The sequence below is a fragment of the Oryx dammah genome, unplaced genomic scaffold, assembly GCF_014754425.2.
Source record: "Oryx dammah isolate SB20612 unplaced genomic scaffold, SCBI_Odam_1.1 HiC_scaffold_28, whole genome shotgun sequence".
Classification (NCBI taxonomy): Eukaryota; Metazoa; Chordata; class Mammalia; order Artiodactyla; family Bovidae; genus Oryx; species Oryx dammah.
In genome coordinates, this window is record NW_024070212.1 from 78,804,709 (window position 1) to 78,827,232 (window position 22,524).

Genomic DNA, 22,524 nt, shown 5'->3' on the forward strand with positions numbered 1-22,524 from the left:
AGGACCTTAAATAAAAGTTTCCCATGAGTCTTATCTCCTTTGTAAAATTATAAAATCCTCTGAGGGACTGTTTTCTTCAATTTTACAACACTTACAACACTTCCACAGACATTATGGAAAATTATGGAATAAGACGGAGAAATATTTGTTCAAAAAAATGATTTAAAAATAACCTAATGAAAAGCAACTGTTCGAGTTTAAAGCACAGTTGCAATGTTGCATTCTGAGCTGAAGACTAGTTTTTGACATTTCAAATCTGCTACTGTGAGGCTGTTTGTATGGTTTTCAAGTGAAATGTTCATTTATGCCATATCCAAATAGAAAGAATTTTTCTGGTACATCCTTTTATGTAAAGAGGTGCTTTTTTTTAGTATAATCATTAAGCACAGAAACTATAAATCGTCACAAAAGCTAATAACTAACAATGTCAAATTGCAACTCCATATAAACCAGCTCTGTATAAACCATCTCTATGCCTGATGAAGGCTTTAAGCCTCCCTATATGTACTTTCCCTAACCTATAAAGGGGAAAATTGAGTCACAGTATGTAAAACTTGGTGATCCTAAAATTTCTACTCTATTGTTGTACTAGAATCTTATTGAACTATCAATGGCTATTGAACTTTTGAGCAGCTTCTAAGGCTGGGTCTTTCTGCTATATTAAATAGATGTGTCAAGAAAATTATATTTGTTGGTGAAATCTGTCTTAAATTATTAGGAAAAATGTTCTAAACATATCTCTAAAACTTGTTGCAGGAGGAGAGGCAAAGTATTAGAGGGATGGATATTTTAACAAGAAAATTTAAGTAGAAAAAGCCAATGTTGAGAATGGTGAGTTTAAATGTGGACATTAAGACATGAAGCCGAGCAGTCAGCCTTTCTGGAATAAATGTGATGCTAATATGATTACATGAATGTCTCCCAGGTCCTCCTCACTGTATCATCTTTCAGGCTCTCACAGCCAGGGTGCCTGTCACGCATATTGAATACCATGGTAACAAGCCTGCCTGCAGCGGCTCCAGCATGCCATGATTCTCAGCAATAATCATTAACTCACATCTCAATGAATACGGTTCCCTGGGCTCAGATTCACAGTATAATTATAATGAATAAATAAATGCTGGCTAAAATTTTTTTTCAAGATTTTAGGGTTAAAAAAATAGAAATGTAAAAGGAAAGTTAAAAAAAAAAAAAAAAAACACACAAAACCCTGTTACCAGCTGAGTGGCTATGGAGAGGTTAGATGTACACCATTTCCTAATTTGTAAAAAAGAAGTGACAATAATAGCGAATTCATAGGGTTTTTGTGAGGTTCAGTGCTTACATAGCACTTATTCCTTACATACAATAAGAGCTCAGTAAATAGTAGCTTTTAAAAATCTTTCAAAAAGAACAGCCACTCCCAGGAATAAAAAGTCATTTTAGATTTCCTGTGTCCTCCTCCCAACTTCAGGAACTCTTCCAAATCAGCACTCTGAAGCCTTCCACAGTGACAAGACTTATTAAAAACTCCATATTTTCAGGAAATGGCTTTCCCATTAGCTCCCAGTGCCTTGACAAGCTTGGCTCCCAGGCTCAACAAACTGCCTTCTTCAAGTTTCTTGAGAAACCCACGTGCAAGTTGTGTCCTTGAGAAAGCGACTTTCCTTTTAGTTACTGATGTTACAGAATTGGCCAGAATTTGGGTTTGGAAAAATGAAAGGAATGGAATTCCACCATATGGAAAAATCCAAATGAACTTTTTGACCAACCCAGTACTTGCTAGCTGCAGAAGCATGCTCCGTATGTCTAGTTTATTCAAGTCCGGCTTTGTAAACACATGGCCAAGGAGGCCACAGGAGTAAACTGAAGTTGGCAAATACATCCCAGAGGTGTATCTGCCTCCCAGTCTAGTACTGCTTAACAAACAGGGTTCTGGCTGGTACTACAGGGGTGAAGCAGTCCTAAAACGCTCACCTGCAGATAGTAAGCAAATAGTTTCTACAGGAGAGGGAGAAAGGCATTATCAGCTATGCCTCCAACAGAACCCAGAGGCTCATCTGGGTTGAGTCTTCTCAGGACCCACCCAAAAAGAGGTGAGAAAATTAAACCTCCTTCACAGCCTTCACTTAATTATTTACTTTCACATTGTGCTGCAAGTATTTGTTTAGAAACATGAGGAGTGAACGTAAGAACAACTTCTGCTCACCTAGATAGCAGTGTGAGGACTAAGGTCCAGGCTTTGGAATCATCTAGACCTCAACCATCTCAGCTCGGTGACCAACACAAATTGTTTAAACCTTCTAAGACTAAGTTTCCTAGTGTGAATTTAAGTGACATACCTCCAACTTCATAGAGAAGAGAATGATCTTCACTATCTTCCAGGTTTGAAAGTTAGAACTAAATGGAATGACAGCTGGGACAGTGTCTGACATATTTTTTGCCCAATTAAGTATAGCCGGTATTAAAATTGCCATCATTTTCTCTGAATATCCAGCATCTAGTATAATCACCATAAATCCCTAATAATGCTTAATGAATCAATAAAAGATTTGGAACAACTCCCTTAGTTGACAGAAGAAGAAAGCAAGTCTTACAGAGGTATGAGTCACAACCAGGGACAGGACCAAATACTGGTTTCTCCTGGCTTTCAGTAATGCTGACTTTTTAAAAAATATTTATTCATTTGGCTGCATTATGTCTTAGTTGCGGCATGTGGGATCTTTAGTGACTTGTGTTGCGGTCCAGGCTTAGGTGCCCTTTGGCATGTGGGAGCTTAGTTCCCCAACCAGGGATGGAACCTGCATCCCCTCCATTGGAAGGCGGATTCTTAACCATTGGACCACTAGCGAAGTCCCCAGTCATGCTGATTTCTAATGTAACTCTTAAAATCAGACTATGCTGCGTAATGAACTAAAACATTTCAAAAACTTTATTTTATTGAAGTGTAGGTGATTTACAGTGTTAATTTCTGCTGTACAGTGAAGTGACTCAGTTAAACATATACCTGCATTCTTTTACATATTCTTTTCCATTATGATTTATCATAGGATACTGAATATAGTTCCCTGTGCTACACAGTAGGACCTTGTTGTTTATCTCTAAAACCTGTTTATTTATCCTACAAAGCCAGCATGGGAAAGGAAAATACATTACCTAAAACTATTGAACTAGGATAAAACCAGAACCTCAAATTATCCTCCTCACCAAAAAATATTTTAAAAATAATTTATGTATTTTAATTGGAGGATAATTTCTTTACAATATTGTGGCTTTTGCCATACATTGACATGACTCACCCACAGGTGCACGTGTCCCCAAACAAATGTTTAATCTGTCTTAAGTGCCTGAAAGGGGGTCATGGTATAGTGGAAACATCATGGTTTCTGGAAGCAAGGAAGTCGGACCATGGTTCTCAGTTCCATTACTTGTTGTGGGGGTTGGAGGTAGTTTGCTTAAATGTCCAGAGCCTCCACTTTCCTGCCTCTAAATACAGGTGTAATAATATCTACCCTTGGGCAGTGACTGCTAATGAGAATAAGGTTTCTTTGGGGGATGATGAAATGTTTTAAAAATAGATTATGGTGATAAATGCACAACTCTGGAAATATACTAAAAGCCACTGACTTACACGCTTTCCATGGGCGACTTTATGTAAAGTGTTAGCCGCTTAGTCATGTCCAACTCTTTGTGACCCCGTGCACTGTAGCCCACCAGTCTCCTCTGTCCATGGGATTTCCCAGGCGAGAATACTAGAGTAGGTTTCCATTTCCTTAGTCAGGGGATCTTCCTGACCCAGGGATCGAACCGGGGTCTCCTGCATTGCTGGCAGATTCTTAACCACCTAAGCCACCAGGGAAAGCCATGTAATGTAAACTGCACCTCAATGCCTAGTTAAGGTCATAGCTGTGAGGACTTAAGTTATTATCTGTGTGAGGAATGTGAAGGAAAGCACATAGTTGGTGCTTTCAACTATGAAAATTGGATTTTTGTCACTAAGGTCATGGTTATTATTCATTAGCGATACAAGATAAATCCTATTTGCCTATAAAAAAAATGCAGATTCCTGGGCCCCCACCTCTATAAATAATGGACCCATGAGCCCCAGGGAGGCCAGTATGTATAAGAATCATCCAGGTAGTCCCGATGATGCCCACTAATCATTGTTTGATACATCCTACACTAATGACACTTTCAAATCAAAACACTTCTATGAGTCTCCTAGAAATATCAGTAATATTGAATTTCTGTATAAATTCCCTATAAATTTCTGTATAAAATTCCCTATATTGAATTTCTGAATAAATCCACATTTCCACAGACTATAAAGTACAGTCTGGTTAAAAAAAAATTCCTTAAGAAAAAACAGGGAAGGAGAAGGAAAGAGAAATTCCCATTACCACTGACCACTTAGAGGTAAAGAAAGGGGCATATTCCAAATCTTCAGGCACCGATAGCTGCTCTCCACTTACAGGCACCAAATTCAGAACTAGAGATAGACTAAGCTTTGTGTGGAGCTTCCTGGGAAGGCAAGAGGAAGAAAAGAAGGAAGAAACACTTTGGTTTGCAATATTATTGCCTTATGACAAGGTATTAAAAAGCAGAGACATTACTTTGCCAACAAAGATCTGTATAGTCAAAGCTATGGCTTTTTCCAGTAGTCATGTATGGATGTGACAACCAGACCATAAGGACGACTGAGTGTCAAAGAACTGATGCTTTGAATTATGCTGGAGAAGACTCTTGAGAGTCCCTTAGACTACAATGAGATCAAACTACTCAATCCTAAGGGAAATCAACCCTGAATGTTCACTGGAAGGACTGATGCTGAAGCTGAAGCTCCAACACTTTGGCCACCTGATGCAAAGAGCTAACTCATTGGAAAAGACCCTGATGCTGGGAAACACTGAGGACAGGAGGGGAAGAGGGTAACAGAGGATGAGATGGTTGGATAGCATCATTGATACAATGGACATAAGTTTGAGAAAACTCCAGGAGACAGTGAACGACAGGGAAGCCTGGCATGCTGCAGTTCATAGGGTTGCAAAGAGTCGGAAATGACTTAGCAACTGAACAACAAAAGCAACTGCCTCACCACCACCCTTGAGGGGAGTGCATTGTTAGACTCCCTGCTTTACAAAACGAGGAACTAACTAATGACCAGACAGCATCCTCCAAAGCCACACATTGGATCCATGCAGGGAGGGACGACTTTTCCCACAACTCCAGGCTTCCCTGGAGGCCGTGGTTCTAACCTGGGATCAAGATCTCTTGGTCTCTCAAACTGCTAGAGCTGCTGGTAAGCTTCCTTTGTCCAACCATCTCCAGCTAAATGTTCTGGAAGGGCTCACCTTCCCAATGTAGCCCAGCTCAGTTTTCTGTTACTGAGCACAGGCTATAAGCAGGCTTCAGATGATGCAATGCTAAGACAGCCCATTCTTCAAGAGCTGACAGTGCAAAGGAGAAGAAGGAGGTGTAGATATGTAGAAGTTGTGGGTAGTAGCCAGTGTGAGGAAGGCACACCTAATTCGAACACAACAGCAAGTTACCAGGAACCTCCTTCTCAGCATTCAACAGGGACTATTAAAGCCTAATGTGCAGAGCAGGAGAGATAGCTGGAAGGTTGGTTGGCTGGTTGGTGTTTTGGCCTGGGATTTATATTCATCAAAAGCCCCCAAATTATACATTTAATCTTTTCTCCTAATGAGAGTTTATACACAGTCACAGAGATTGAGTGACAGAATGAAAAGAAAAAGGTATTGATCATACAACCTTGAACTTGTATCACATTAACAGAACATACCATGCATACACAGTATTCTCTAAATTTATGCTTTAAAAATAAAAACTGAAATTAGCTCAGAAATGGCACAATTACACTGCATGAGAGTGAATTTGTTAAGTACAAATATTTAAATATAATAGTGCTGGTTACTGTTTGGCATTTCTTCATCTATTAACTCACTGCTTCAAAACTGGAGGTGAGTTGGAGAGCGCTCAGGATCTGGAAGGCCCAGCAGCTGTTATTACTCATGGCTGATCCAAGCCATCTGGGTATTTGCATTATTCCTTCTCTACAGAAACCACAGCCCAGTGTCTGCAAGGCCTGATTGTGGAGCTTTGTTCAGAATGCCCCTCTCATACTCAGGTTACTGCCTGCACCCTGCCACATTCATCTCTCATTCATACCCTGCCTCTTAAAATACTGATAAATAGAAACAAAGTATCTTACTGCTATCTACCTCTTCTACTATTAATACTATCCCCACCACGTTACTCTTCCTCCTCACTGAGACTTTTCATGCAAAGAAGAATAAGCCTCAATTTTATAGATGAGGAAGGGGACAGAGCTAGTTCAGTGGCAGAGCAAGGTATGAACTCAGATGTGTCAGACTCTAAGGCCAATGCTCTTGGCACTTACAGGTCCAAACTCTCCAGTGGTTTTCCAACCAATGGAGAGGAAAAGCCCAAGTCTTTGCCTTGGTTCAAAAGCCCTGACTACATTCCAGGCACCCTTTGACGTCTCTCCCGCTCTCTCCCCACTGCTCCAGACACACTGGCCTGCAGGTTGCTACTTAGACCTGCAGAGCAGTTTCCAACCACGGGGCCTGTGTATTTCCTGCTGCTTCTTTTTGAAACACACCATCTTTGGATAGACTTGCTCCCTCCTGCCACTCAAGTTCTGCTCAAATGCTATTTTATACAAAACAGTGACCCCAGTAGCTCTTGTCACATCTCACATGTCCTATGCTTTACTCCCCTGTTGGTATATATGTTGCAGGCACAGGAACTCTGTTTTTTCCCCACTATCCCCAGCACCCAGAACCACTCAGTTAATGAATTCATGAGAGGGACAAAAATTTTAAACATACTATGACAGAAACATATCCCACTTGGGATTCATAACACATGAAATTATTCAAAGGGGGTCACTTTTCCCACCTAAAATGTACTTTGCCACTAATTTTCTTAATAAATTCCATATAGTTGTTGTTTAGTTGCTAAGTCATGTTCAACTCTTTGTAACTCCATAGACTGTAGCCCGCCAGGCTCCTCTGTCCATGGAATTTCCCAAGCAAGAGTAATGGAATGGGTTACCATTTTCTTCTCCAGGGGATCTTCCCAACCCAGGGATCAAACCTGCGTCTCCTGTTTGATGAGGATTCTTTACCACTGAGCCCCCTGAGAAGTCCCAAATTCCACAGTAAGGCTCCTTTAATTTTTCATCTCCATGGAGAGTCTTTCCTGATATCTATGCAATAGGTCATCCCACTATTCTAACACTTAACAGAATGCACTGCAATTATTTGTTAACATAGCTACTCTCTACCCTGATACCTTGTGAGCTTCTAGAAGACAAGAACTGATTCTCATTCATCTTTGAATTCCCAGCACATAGAAGACATGTTGTTGTTGACTATATGGTATAATGCTATTTCTACTATGCCTCACAGAAGCTGTCAGTATTTAGGCAGCATTATGAGTCTGGCATTAAGCAAAATTGTAATGGGGAAGATTCTCTCATCACAGCATATCACCATTACCAACCCAAGCCCATCAGTGTATAAGCATGCTCAGCCTGTACGGGTATAGCAAACACTTTTCTATGTTTGAAAAACAAAGCAAAACCTGTTAATGAGCAAATTAACCAGATGAGAATCATTCTAAACACATCTCTACAGAGTAGTGTTCTGTCTGAGTTCATGTTCTCGCTGACTTTGTTTACCTCCCCAAAATAAGTTCTCCAAGGCAGTCTTCTTTGTAATTGTTCTGGTTCTCTGTCTCTCTCATGCCCACATATTTCTGCCTAAGTGCATTGTAATAGCCTGTATACACGATCTCCTCCACCCTAAGTCACTAAGGAAAAGCAAAGGGACGCAGAAGGCAGAGAAGTGTTTGCTAGACATCAAGGCATTTGCTAGGATTCAGTTCCTGACACAGTACATGTTTGCCTGGATTCCTCCCTTCTCTGTCTCCAATCCTAATAACAGAGGACCCACACACAAAATGCAGGCAGATGAACACTTCCCTTACGACAGAACTTCGTTAGACTGGAACTTCATTCCAGTGCACTGGAATCCCTGTAACTGTCTGATATTCAGACCTCTGCTGTGCTTCCTTTCAAAAGGGTCTGGGGCAGGCACCAAATAAGGGTGCTTTTCATTTTTTCCACAAAACATTAATTTCAAGTTTAAGGAATAAAGCCAAAGGAGAAACATTCCATGCAATGACCAGACTTGCTCTGCATTATAAAACTAGCTGAATGTGATACACAATTAGTTGTCAATAAGGTTTCCTAAAATTTTTTAAGAATGAGAAAAAGGTAAGAAATATTTGTTTTACTTAATTCTTCTTTCCAAAAAAAAAAAAAAAAAGATGGAATGAGCTTTATTCATTCCAATTAATTGTTCAAGAAAAGAGTTGACCCATTAATAATGGGAAAAAATCTGTATTGCTCTTTACATTGACTAGGTAAATAAGGCTAAAGGGCTGTCTTACTTTAGATCTTACATATTTTTAAACTTGATCTTCTCTAATTAATTTTCCCCCCAGATGTATAGAGATTTCTAAGATCTTGCCAATGACTTTGATTTTCATGGCAAATGCCATTTCTTAAAGCTAAGTTTTCACCTATCATTTAAAAGTTGCTGGCCTTAAATCTCTAGGGAGGAATGTTGCTTCATTGTGGAGGTAACATTGGGAAAAGTCAAATGGCCCCAGGGAATGCTAAATTTTTCCACACCAGGAATCAGCACGGAAGCACCCGGTGTTCTTCCAATTAAACTGCAGGGCAAAATGCTGAAGACAATTTTAAGTTTGCAACAAAGAGTTCGGTACTATCAGATCCTGACCACAAAGGGCACCGGACTCTCTTATTGCCAGGCACTGGGTCACTTCAGCAGACACCAAAAGAGCCTAACGATACAATCGTAGCAATGTCAGTTTGAAATGCATCTTTCTTCCTTTTTGTTTCTATCCTAGCCAGTCAATCCTCATCAATCATAAACAATGACAAAGATGAGAAGCAGATGTGGGCAAAATCATCGAGAATGTAAAAGCAAGCCTGTGAAAGTTTGGAAGTAATGAGGAGACTTTGAAGTAATGTTACAGGGCAGGGGAATGAATGGATCAGATTTGGACCTGAAGCAGAATAATTTGGCAGTAATAGTACGACTTATTATTAGCAAATTAGATCATAACATACTGTTGAACATGCACATTTGGGTCAAAGGCTGTGTGGATTCAAATCTCAGCTCTGCCAATTACTAGCTGAGTAGCCCAGGGCACTTTAACCCCAAAGTCTCCCCTCTGCACATTCCCCCACCCCCCGACCCCAATCTCCTACTTTACAGGACTTTTATTATCCATTAAATTTTACTATTTGTATTAATATGTATTAATGAGAAAAATCATTTATCTCACTAACACAATAGCCAGCATATGGTAAGTAGTCAACAAATGATAACTTTTGTTGTTGCTATTGTAATATACCAAAATGGGGAGGGAAGAAAGAGAGATTGAGAGTTAGAGAAAGGTGATGGTTCTAGAACTGAAAGAAGGAAAACGGAGATACACAGGACATTTTTGAGCTCTCATCTGCTGATTGGCTGTGGAGTATAGAGAGATGCATCAAAAATGCCAAAGACATTTGAAAGCTGGGTGATTAATTACAGGATGAGCAATGATAGGTTTCATCTTCAGTGTGTTAGTTTTACCTAGACAAAATGAAAGAAACAAAAGAGAGACAGAGACAGAGAGAAATAATATTCTCTACAATACAATCACCAAAAAGTTTGAAAAAATTAAAAGCATAGTTCCTGAAAAGGGATCCCATTCTTTTCTAACAGTTAAGGTACAAACCTTAGGAATTGTTTTTTTTAAAGGGGGAGCTTCTCAAGAAAAATGCATGGAATGTAATTAAAACACCTTTTGGAAACATGTAACTTACAGTCTTTTATAATTAAGCACCAAGACTATAGACTCATGAATTCAAATCCCCTTTTCCCACATGCATAACTGATACTTAGGACAGCATGCAACTAGAATAGAATATTAGCCAATGAAAGGCAGGAAAATATGATGAGAAAATATGGGTATGATCTTTTTTTAATGTCAGATGTCAGCACTGTAAAATAAATCCAAGAGTCTCCTATTTAATTCCCTTATCATTAAATTAGGGGAAGGCCATCAATTAGTATAATATTTTTAAAAAGAAAAAAAATATGATTATATATATCAATGTCAAGAAAGTTATTCTTAAATACCAATAATAATAATAATCATGGTTTTTTTCAGAGATTCCACAAAAATGTTTATAGTACATACTCTAAATCTCATGAGTCTACAAAAGTAAAGCATTAGTTTTAGCAAAGCAATAAACCTAGGGAAAAAACGTTTTTTCTCCCAACAAAGAAATTCTCCTCTGGTCATCTGACTTTATTAGCTTTAAACAAAAAATAGAAAGGGGATAAAGTGATTAACCTCTAAGAGACAGAACCAATAATTTATTTCAAAGTAAATCTCTGCTGTGATATTATTCAGAAGGATTCTATTTATATTAACTTCATGATTTAGGACATCCCCAAGCTGATCAAATATATAATGTCATCTTCATTAAAAATAATTAAGATTCCCTAGGCAGACACTCACACTTGAAATGAGTGGGGGGGAATTCTCAATTTTTTATACCACTGCAAGTTTCTCTAAAACTCATTCATATTTAATTTTTAAGGATGCTTTGCAGCACATTAAATATTTAACAGTCAGAGGGATTTCAAACCAGAATGCTAAATGTCAACCTATTCCTCCAAAATGCTTATTTCATTTGCAGTAAATTAGCTGGACTTCCCTTCAGAAACGGGGGTGGGGGGTGGGGGGTGGAAACAGTCTTCAAACTTAACTCACATTAGGACATTCAGATAATAACACCTATTACATAATTAAATCATGTAAGAGATTGGAGTTTAAATACCTGGCTTATTAAGTAAGGTACATTTCTGAAGTAGTGCAGCACACATTATAAATGGAGATAATCTTTCAGAAACTCGTCCCCCCTCTCCTTTCCAGAATTCATTCTGCAACATACATTAACATACAGAACGGATGTGATAAGTCAGCACCAGCAGGCGCAGAGACACTGAGGTTCCAACAGTCCTGGGCCAATTAGCAATACAAGATGACAATGGAGAAACAGAGCTCATCATCAGACCCTCATTAAGAAGGGGTCTTAGCAAAGCAATTTTGATTTCTGTAATGAGTCAGTAATTATGAGGTCAAAAGACCATGGGGTAGTCAGTGCTTGCTGACCCCCAACTACAGGAAATCAAGTCTTTTTATGCATTGGTATATGTATCCTAGTATTATACTTTCAAATATATCCTAATATAATACTTTCAAAAGAAAGAAGGCAAATTGGTTTTAAATGATGACAAGAAGAATAAAAGTATAAAGGAAGAATAGAAAGAGAAGAATAGAAAATCTCTAAGACTCAGAGAATCTATCAAACTGGACTTCATCAGGACAAAATTCAGTTCCTCCAGATCTTAAAAACCAGGCAAATGCCTCTGCACCAAATGATTTCACAACAGCAACTGTATGAAAATGTGTTCACACTGTTACCACACAAAACACACGATCACGAGGCTTCCCCAAGAAAGGCAGGAGGGAGCACTGCAGATATGCCATGATGGCTCAAGAGGAATCAGTGGCTTCACAGTGTTCGGATAATAAAATGTAAAGAGAACACTTTAGACATGCAAGTGAGAGTTACTGCCCAGCTGAAGAACAGGTTTTATTTGTGTTCTGCATTGCAACTAGAAAAGTCAGAATCTATAGTGATTTCATTTAATTTACCAATCTTTTCAGTTTCCTTGGACCTTCACCCAATACATCCTTTTAATAAGAAGTTATCAAACTTTGGGGGAGAGGGGGAGGATCTCTTGCCAGAAAAGGAAAGAAAAATAAAAGAGAGAGAGAGAGAAATGCGAGCAAGGATTGCTTTCCAGATGTCACATGGGCTGCACTCAAGGATTCCAACTTTGGGGCATCCTTGACTTGTAGGGATGGGGAGGTAAACAGGGGGCAGCATCCCATTCCCTGGATATAAGATGTACACCTTTCCCCTGCCTCGTCACCCCACTCCACTGTCCTCCACTTACCCATTTTAAACCATTTAATAAAAATCAGGTTATTTTTCTGACCAATTTTGCCAAAGATATCCTTAAAAAAGCAACACCATCTCTCACTCCCTGTGTTATTTTTTCCTCCTACCCAACAAGAACAATCAGGCAGGATCTCCACACCAAAGGTTTACCAGTGCCTAGAAAAGTTCCACTAACAAATCCACTCATGATTCTCTAGCTAATGACGCACATGGCCATCCTTTCCCTGGAGGTTTTGTGAAAGAATTGCGATAAATTGAGGCTTGTATTCTACCATTAGTGATGTAAACCCAAACCAAAGGTGGTCAGGAAGGAAGGGGGCATGAAGAAATGGGCTCTGCAGGAGCTAGGGCTCTCAAATAGCTGGACTGCAGACACCAGGAAGGAAAAGAACAGGTTTCTGACTTACAGGGGGAAAATAAATAAATCTGGAGAGCTTTCTGCATTCACAAGAATGGGAAATTGCTTCACTTCATCAATTTTGAAACTACCTTAATTGCTTCTTTCCCTAGTGCCCCCCTCCCATCCCCCATCTCTCGAAACTTTAGTCTAAAAGAAACCCTGTTACAAAAATGCCAGCCCTCTCAGGATTTGCAAATTCCAAAACAAGTCATAGCAGGCTGAAACTTTTTCTTCTGTGAATAATATTTTTAATGTTATTACGGGATGAAAAGTTCTTTCGCATATAGGATACCGCGCCCCACCCGCCAGCTCCAACCAATGAACTTTTTGACCAACCCAATAACTGCTTTCAATTGTCTGATTCTCAAACCACTTGGGGAAAAAAAAAAAGTCATGAGGTCCTCAAGGTCCCCAAAGACAGGGGTAGACATGAATCATTTCTTGTCTTTTTTCTTTTTAACCACTGAAAGATGGGTGAATAAGAAAGGGGCTGCTGAGAGGAGAAACCACCCAACAACTTGAAATCCCACATGTGCTGTAAATATGACTCAGAAATCCATACCACATAGAGCCTTAAAAATAAGAAGATGGCAAGAATCTCTACAAGGGGTAGACCATTGAGGATCCACCCATCTTACGTGTATAGGCTCATATGCATGGGTTCTGAGGTTTGTGGCTTGCCTAAACTGAGTTGAAGTCAAACTCCTGTCTTCTGAACCTAAATTCCAGGAAGCTTCAGAGTCCATACATTGAATAAAGCAATGTTAAGGCAGGTCTTTATTTCGCCCTATTAGTAGCACTGAACACAGATGCCATTCTTTGCAGTTCTCGGATCATCTGTTTGTTCAAAAGCAATAACAATCCCAAAACACACACACTCAAAACAAGAACAAAATCATTATTGCTTACATTCCTAAGATTTTTATAACTACATGAAAATCGAGTTGCTATAGAAAAAAGTTTTGTAATTATTTTAAACATGTTAAGTGGGGAATTTCCTGGGGATCCAGGGGTTAGAGGTCCATGCTCTCACTACAGAGGGCCTGGGTTCAATCCCTAGTTGGGGAACTAAGATTCCAGAAGCCATGCAAACAAAAAATAAATAAACCAATTGTAATGAAATTCAGAAGCCCAAACTGAAATAGTACACAATGAGGATGAAATAAAAATTATTTTTAAAAAATATCATTAGATGATAATAAAATTACTAGTGGTTAGCTATCTGTCTACTTAGAAGGGCTCTCCTCATCATCTGTTTTGCTTCTGCATGCAGGTTTTCCCATGTAATCTCTCAGGCAGTCTGAAGAATGCAGTGTTGCCATTACCTAAAGAAAACCCAGAGTGTCCAGAGAGAGATCCAATCAGTTAAAGCACACTGCACATATGGGATCAATTAGGTGGAAATGACCTTTATATTTAGGAAAATACTGAAATGCCAGCCAGCCCCCTTAATGTCTGACCTACATCTGAAACTCAAGAACAGCAATAATTCTAAAGATTTAAGCACTTTAGGCCTACTGTATTTGGTCATCAGTAATACAGTGTGATAGAAAAGAAGCCAGGAGAGCATAGTAAGTAAGGCGCACTGAGAACCAGCATGTCAAAACTGGACAGGGCTTTTCAGAGCTTCTAATCTGACACACTTATCATAAAGGGGAGGAAGAGAATGTCCAGAAAAGTCATTAGTTTTCCAATTTAGGGTAAATATCTACTTAACATTCTTTGACTGTATTAATCATTGAGAGATTTTTCACTCTCTCTCACATTTTAAACCATTGGAGGATCATATTTTTATTCCCTATATCTCTGATCATGAATACTAATTTCTCAATGCTGTGCTTGATAGGAGACCTAATAGAGAACTTTTATTGTCTAGATTCACAGGAATTTTAGAAGAATTATGAAGCAGAATGCAAAAGAATATTACAATTTTATAATATGGCAACACATTATTCACAAAGAGAAATGAATGTGTAGAGAGGCATTCTCTGAGACTGTGCGCTGATGGTGGTGTTACGGATGTACCTACGGATGTACCAGACATACACACACAGTGAAGCAAGCTCTTCTTTGGTATAAAGTTCAAATCCTGCCTCTCTACTCACTAGCGATGCAACCTGGGCTAGTTACTTGGCCATTCTGACTCAATATCCTCATCTAAAAAGTAAGAATAATGTCTCTCATTCCTGGGGTTGCTGTATAAAACAACAACAACAGGAACTAATACATGCAAAGCAATAAGCAATTAGGAATATGAAAGTGAAGGTGAAGTTGTGTCTGACTCTTTGCGACCCCATGGACTGTAGCCTACCAGGCTCCTCCCTCTATGAGGTTCTCCAGGCAAGAGTACTAGAATGGGTTGCCATTTCCTTCTCCAGGGGATCTTCCCAACCCAGGGATCGAACCCAGGTCTCCTGCATTCTAGGCAGATGCTTTAACCTCTGAGCCACCAGGGAAGCCCAATTAGGAATATAATAAGCATAATAAACAAAGCTATAATGACCACCACTACCGGTACCACCACTAGTGTCTTTGGTTCCAGAATTTTTCCTGCAATGAACATGTGTTATTTTTGTAATTTAAATACATGATTAGAAATATTTCAAGGATAATTTTCCCCTTAATTCTGTCATTCAACTGTTCTCACAATACAAAAAGCCATCTCTAGAACTTTTCCAGAACTCTGGTTCACTGGTAAAGAATCTGCCTGCCGACGCAGGAGATGCTGGTTGGATCCCTGGGTCAGGAAAATTCCCTGGAGGAGGAAATGGCAACCCACTGCAGTATTCTTGCCCGGAGAATCCCATGGACAGAGGAGCCTGGTGGGCTACAGTCCATGAGGTTGCAAAGAGTTGGACACAGCACAGTAAAAAACTCGCTGTCACTTCTCTCAACTAAATAGGTATATAGACAGTATACTTTTTACACATAGTGTAAAAAAAGTACTTTACACATAGGTGCTAAACAGTATATTATTCCTAGGCCCATCCCGTGAACAAGGAAATAGGCCAACAATATGGGCAATGTCATACAGTCAAGGGTTAAAAACACAACATATGGTGCTGTATGATCTTGAACATGGAGCCAAATATGACAAAATACTACAGGGAGCTCAATTCTGGAAGAAGGTAAAAATCTTCCTACCTACAAATTATTCACACAGAGGTCAATATTCGTTTTTATACTTGTCCTTATTCAAATAGTAAAACAATCTAGAGTTATTCAAAGCTGCTCCTCCTTTCAGCTAAAACAGCCCAGATAGTTTCAATGAAAATATGTGAAAACAAAACAAAAAAGTCAGCAAAACCTTTACAAGCCTTTTCAGAGCCTGGCACCATTTACATCACAAAGTTCAACAATTACGAGAAGTTGGAATGCTCGCATTTCATTATACTAGCAAAACCAAGAATAAAGCATAGGATAATTTCCAGATGGTATCCTTTTTTTGCACAGATTTTTCAATTTGACTTTGTTCTGAGAGCTTTAGTCATCTGAACATAGAATTGTAACAATTCTATGCAAGAACCTTGTTCTTGGAGAAAGATTCACATACTGAGTATATGAGGTTTCTAGCCATTACAGTCCAACAAAGAATAAAGCATGTGAAAGTCTCTTCTACAATCAGCAAAATCGACGACTGGAAAAGAATACAGTTCAGCCCCTGAAACAGCCCCATCTATAGAGTATTTCTGATTTTTTTTAAACTATCAAATCTATATATACACATATAAATGTGTATTTTATATATAACCTTTCATTTTAAACAGTGTAAAGATTTACAGTATCATAGGTTTAGAAAAGCATTAAAAAATAAACTTATATAACTATGAAACAAAGAGCACTGTAGATTAACATCTATAACATAGAGAGCAAAAAGGGCACTGTAAGTAACAGATGAATTCTATTAGGGCTCTAACAGACCTCAGAAGGATCCAGAAAGCCTCTGCAGTTTGCTTCTGAGAAGTGTGCATTCCAGTAATTGCTTCTAAGTGCTCCTCCATACTGGTGTAGGCCAGGGCATGCAAAATCAGAAGACCGACTTCTACATAAAGCAAACGCAGCTCTGAATGAAAATACCTCTCAAACACTTCCCCTGTTGTATTAAAAAGGAACAAACCTACCCCAAAGCTATTTTTATTATGGAAAACCTATAAAAGAAGATGAAATAGTATAACCAACCTCCACAAACCCATTACCTAGCTTCAACCAAATCACAGTCAGTCTCGTTCACCCATAGGCTCACATTCCCACCCGATTTCTGAAGCGAATTAAAGATACCTCCGTAATAAAAGGTAGACTAATTTTGTAAACTACAACAACAACAACACACAATACCATTAGTATAATAATAATAATTCTTGCATATCATCAAATATCCAAGCAGGTTCAAATTCAAATGCTATACTTTTACAGACTGGAAAGCTCTACTGGGAAGAAAGGGAGCAGCATCCAGGAGCAGGACAATGTGGTAATTTATGCTTTTGTTTTAAAACTGTGCCAGCATTTAAAGGTCTACTTTGGACTCAGAACATTCCAAACTCTCCTAAGGGTCCTCTCTCTCTTGAAATCAAGCTGCAATGCTCTTTCACTTGGAAAAGAGTCCATGCCAGAATAAAATACAGAAAGCCATTTTTCTCACTGGTTTTTTCCTAATTACAAGGAAACTACTAAATGAGCCCAAATCTCCTGAATTTTACCTATGTCACAAGAACATTTTAATAAATGTTTTCTTTTGTTGTACATCTGAAACTAATATAGTATTGCAAGTGAACTATACTTCAACTGAAAAAAAAAGTTTTCTTTTGAAAAACTTTCAGGTTTAAAAGTTACAAACATAGTATGATTCCCACATATTGTTCACCTATCTTCCCTCATCAATAGCATCTAATATAAGCATTTTTAAGAACCTGCACCAATCCATACATCTATGACCAATTGATTTTAGAAAAGGGTGCCAAGACCATTCAATAGTGAAAGAAAGGTCTCTCCAAGAAATGGTGCTGGGACAATTGTATAGCCACATGTAAAAGAATGAAATTGAACCCCCGTTTCATACCCAATACAAATTTTAAAAATGACTAAAAAAACCTAAGTGTAAGATCAAAAACTATAAAACTTCTAGAAGAAAACACAGAAGCAAATCTTCATAATCTTGGATTTAGCAAAAGATTCTTAGATAAGATACTAAAAACATGAGGAACAAAAGAAAAATACAGATATATAGAACTTCATCAAAATTAATCAAAGGACACCATCAAGAAACTGAAAAGATAACTGACAGAATGGGAGAAAAAATTTGCAAATCATGTACATGATAACGGACTATATCTTGAATGTGTAAAGGATTCTTACAACTCAGTAAGAAAAATAATTATCAAATGGGCAGAGGATCTGAACAGACATTACTCCAAGGAAGATATACAAATAATTAATAAGCACATGAAAAGATATTCAACATCATTAGTCATCAGGGAAATGCAAATTAAAAATCGCAGTGAGATATCAACGTCGTGTCTATTAGGATGGCTAGACAAAAAGTCATTAACAAGAAGTGTTGATTAGGATGTGGAGAAATCAGAACCTGTATACACTACTGGCCAGAAAGTAAAATGGTGCAGCCACTGTGGAAGAGTCAAATGATTTAAACAGAATTACCAAATGACCCAGAAATTCCACTACAAGAAAAATGAAACATACTGTGAATGAACTATTCACAATAATCAAGACAGAAACTATCTAAATGTCCATTGACAGAGGAATGGATCAAGATGTGGTATATATACACAATGGAACACTACTCAGCCAAAGAAAGAAGGAAATAATGCCATTTGCAGCAACATGGATGCAACTAGAGAGTCACCATGCTAAGTGAAGTCAGAAAAACAAATATCATAGGATATCACTTACATGTAGAATCTAAAATGTGACACAAAAAACCTATCTATGAAATAGAATCACAGCACAGAGAACAGACTGGTGCTTGCCAAGAGGGAGTGTGTGGGAGGAGGGATGGAACGGGAGATTGGGGTTAGCAGATGCAAACTATTACATAGAGAATGGATAAACAGCAAGGTCCTAACTGCATAGCACAGAGAACTATATTCAATATCTTATGATAAGCCATAATAGAAAATATTAGAAAAGAATGCATGTATATATATATATGAATCACTTTTCTGTACAGCAGAAATTAACACAACATTGTAAATCAACCATACTTCAATAAAAATTCATAGGAAAGAGAAATAAAACACATATCCACAGAAAAATTTGTACTCAAGTCCTTATGGCAGTGTTATTCATAGTATCCATAAAAGTGGCAGCAACTAAACGCCCATCAGCTGAAGAATGGATAAACAAAGTGTAGTATATCTCTACAATGGCATGCTTTTTTTTTGTTGTTGTTGTTTAGTCACAAAGTCCTGTGTGACTTTTTGCAACCTCATGGACTGCAGCACACCAGGCTTCCTTGTCTTCCACTAGCTCCTGGAGTTTGCTCAAATTCATGTCTATTTGAGTTGGTGATATTATCTAACCATCTCATCCTCTATCCCCACCATCCCCTTCTCCTTTCCCTTTAATCTTTTCCAGCATTTCCAGCATCAGGGTTTGATCTCCAAGAGTCTTCTCCAGCACCATAATTTGAAAGTGTCAATTCTTCAGTGCTCAGATTTCTTTATGGTCCAACTCTCACATCTGTGCATGACGACTAGAAAAACCATAGCCTTAACTACATGGACCTTTGTCAGCAAAATGATGTGTTTGCTTTTTAATATGCTATCTAGTTTTCTCACAACTTTCCTTCCAAGGAGCAAGAGTCTTAATTTCATGGCTGCAGTCATCATCTGCAGTGATTTTAGAGCCCCCCAAAATAAAGTCTGCCACTGTTTCCACTTTTCACTCCTTCTATTTGCCATGAAATGATGGGACTGGATGCTATGATCTTAGTTTTTTGAATGTTGGATTTTAAGCCAGCTTTTTCAGTCTCCTCTTTCACCTTTATCAGAAGGCTCTTTAGTTCCTCTTCACTTTCTGCCATTAGAGTGGGATCATTTGCATATCTGAGGTTGTTGATATTACTCCTGGCAATCTTGATTCCAGCTTGTGATTCATAAACAGTCCAGCATTTCACATAATGTACTCTGTATATAAGTGAGCAGGGTGCGAATGGACAGCCTTGACGTACTCCTTTCTCAATTTTTAATCATTCAGTTGTTCCATGTAAGGTTCTAACTATTGCTTCCTGACCCTCACACAGGTTCCTCAGGAGACAGGTAAAGTGGTCTGGTAACCCCATCTCTTTAAGAATTTTCCACAGTTGTAATCCACACAGTCAAAACATGTTACAATGGCATGTTATACAATCATACATGGCTACTGATACATATGACAACATGGATAAATCTTGAGAATATTAGGGTAAGTGAAAGAATTTAGTTACAAAGATGATGTATAATCCCCTTCATACGAAATATTCAAAATTGGAAGATCTATGGAACCAGAAAGATTTGTTTGCCCAGGGCTGGAGGAGAGAGAGAGAGGGAAGATGATAATTAAATGGTATGGGCTTTCCTTTTGTGGTGATGGAAAAGTTCTAAAATTGTGATGAGGGTTGCCAACATTTGTGAATATACTAAAAATGGAATTAAATGGGTGAATTGTGTGGTGTGGACATTTTAATAAAGCTGTTAAAAATAAATTAATTGCAGATTTTTGTGATGACGGACATTATGATTGGTGTAAGGTGACACCTCATGGTAGTTTTGATTTACATTTCTCTAATAATGAGTGATGTTGAGCACCTTTTCATGTGTTTGCTGGCCATCTGCAGCTCTTCTTTAGAGAAATGTCTATTTAGATCCTCCAACCCATTTTTTTTTTATTGAGTTGTTTGTTTTTCTGGTATTGAGTTTCATGAGCTGCTAGTACATTTTGGAGGTTAATCCTTTGTCAGTTGTTTCATTTGTAATTATTTTTTCCCAAAATCGTCCTGATGTATCTATTTGCAGGGCAGGAATAAAGAACAGACATGAAGAACAGACTTGTGAACACAGCAAGGGAAGGAGAGGGTGGGATGAACTGAAAGAGTAGCACTCTTTCATTATACACTCAGTTCAGTCGCTCAGTTGCGTCTGACTCTTTGTGACTCCAGGGACTGCAGCACACCAGGTTTCCCTGTCCATTACCAACTTCTGGAGCTTGCCATCCAACCATCTCATCCTCTGTCATCCCCTTCTCCTGTCTTCAACCTTTCTGAGCATCAGGGTCTTTTCTCCATGAGTCAGTTCTTTTCATCAGCTGGCCAAAGTATTAGAGTTTCAGCTTTAGCATCAGTCCTTCCAATGAATATTCAGGACTGATTTCCTTTAGGACTGACTGGTTTGATCTCCTTGCAGTCCAAGGGGACATTATACATTACCATATTACCAATAGATAGCTAATGGAAAATTGCTGTATAACACAGGGATCTCAACATGGTACCCTGTGACAACAGAGAGGAGTAGGGCGGGTGGGGTGTGGGAAGGAGAGTCCAGAGGGAGGGGACATGTGTATACTTATGGCTGAGTCACATTGTTGTATGGCAGAAGCCAACACAATATTGTATGGCAATTATCTTCCAATTAAAAAAAATTTAATAAGTTAAATGCAGTAAATGATAGTTTAAAATACAGGTGTATTTAAAAACAGCAAAAAGAGCCTGAACTACTGAGTTTCAGGCCTTAATTCCACTTTTCTAACCAGCTTTTCCTGGCCATGGTCAAGCACACACCACTTCCCTACAGAAGGAGGACAAGGGAAGTGCAGATGGCTCTTGGAGATACCACTGCTTTGTATGAGTTCTAAGGAGACAGCCAAAGGGCAACATCAAGGCTTTTCATTTACTACCTCTGAAAAAAAAGAAGTGTCTGGAGCATAAAGCACTGTATTCTTTATATTCTGTACCACCAGATATAACTAAAATGTTTACTCTGCAGGGGGGAAGTGGCAAGGCTTTCCCCACTTTCATCAAGATCTCTGCTAAGAGAGATGTATATTGGGACTTCCCTGGCAGTTCAGTGGTTAAGACTCCGAGCTATCAATGCAGAGATTACAGGTTCAATCCCTGCTTGAGGAAATAACATCCCATATGCTATATGGCAAGGCCAAAAAAGAGAGAAAGAGATGTATGTCATGGTATTCAATATATACTCTATGTGTTTGATTAGACTGATTTGGGAACAAAAATGACTTGGATGCTTCAGAATCTTGTGCGATAGGCATTCTTGAACCTAGTGCTGCCTTTAAAAAATAGTCTATTAGGAAGGCCTCCTGTCCAAGGGTACAGGGTCTTCTGGAAGCAAGAGAATACAAGTAGGAATTAGAAATCTGAGTTCTCCTGGCTGCACAGTCAGTCACAAGCTCTCTTTCCTCCCTGTCTCCTCCTCCTCTTTTTGTAAACAGTGGTACTTTGGGAAGAGGAATTAATTGGGAAGGAACACAAAAGAGCTCCCAGGGCTGTTGGAAATGTCCTATCTGTTATTTTGACTTTGGTTGATGGGTTAAACAAGGATATACATATGTAAAATCTCATCAAGCTGTATGTTTAAGATTTGTGCAGTAGACTGTACTTGTGCCTCAAAAATAAAATAATATGTCCCTCCCTTTTGAGTAATTCACAATGTTGTACAGCAGAAGCCAACACAGGGTTGTAAGCCATTATCCTCCAATTAAAAATAAATTAAAAAAATAAAATCAGACAAAATGGTTCCTACAAAAGCACTTCGTATATTGTCAGGTGCTGGGTAACTGAAAGACGTTATCATTTTAAGAGATTTTTTTTTCCAAAAGGTAGTAGAGTGCATTGAATGAGGAAGAAGTAATCATACATTCTTCAACAAACCTTGATTCAATAATGTTTACCATGCAAAGATTGTGTTACAGGCGCTGTGTGACCACTAGAGATGCAAAGCTGCCATTCAGAGCTCATAAACCAGGAATCATA

At 38.6% G+C, this 22,524-nt stretch overlaps 1 protein-coding gene and 1 non-coding gene across 3 annotated transcripts in view; both read right to left on the bottom strand.

Annotated features, from left to right (window-relative positions):
- CACHD1 (cache domain containing 1) overlaps positions 1 to 22,524 on the bottom strand; it is a 232,480-nt gene that overhangs the window by 150,374 nt on the left and 59,582 nt on the right. The gene's annotated exons all lie outside the window — the stretch shown is intronic.
- Positions 14,927 to 14,998, bottom strand: TRNAS-AGA. The gene has a single exon. It is a non-coding gene; the product is annotated as a tRNA-Ser (tRNA).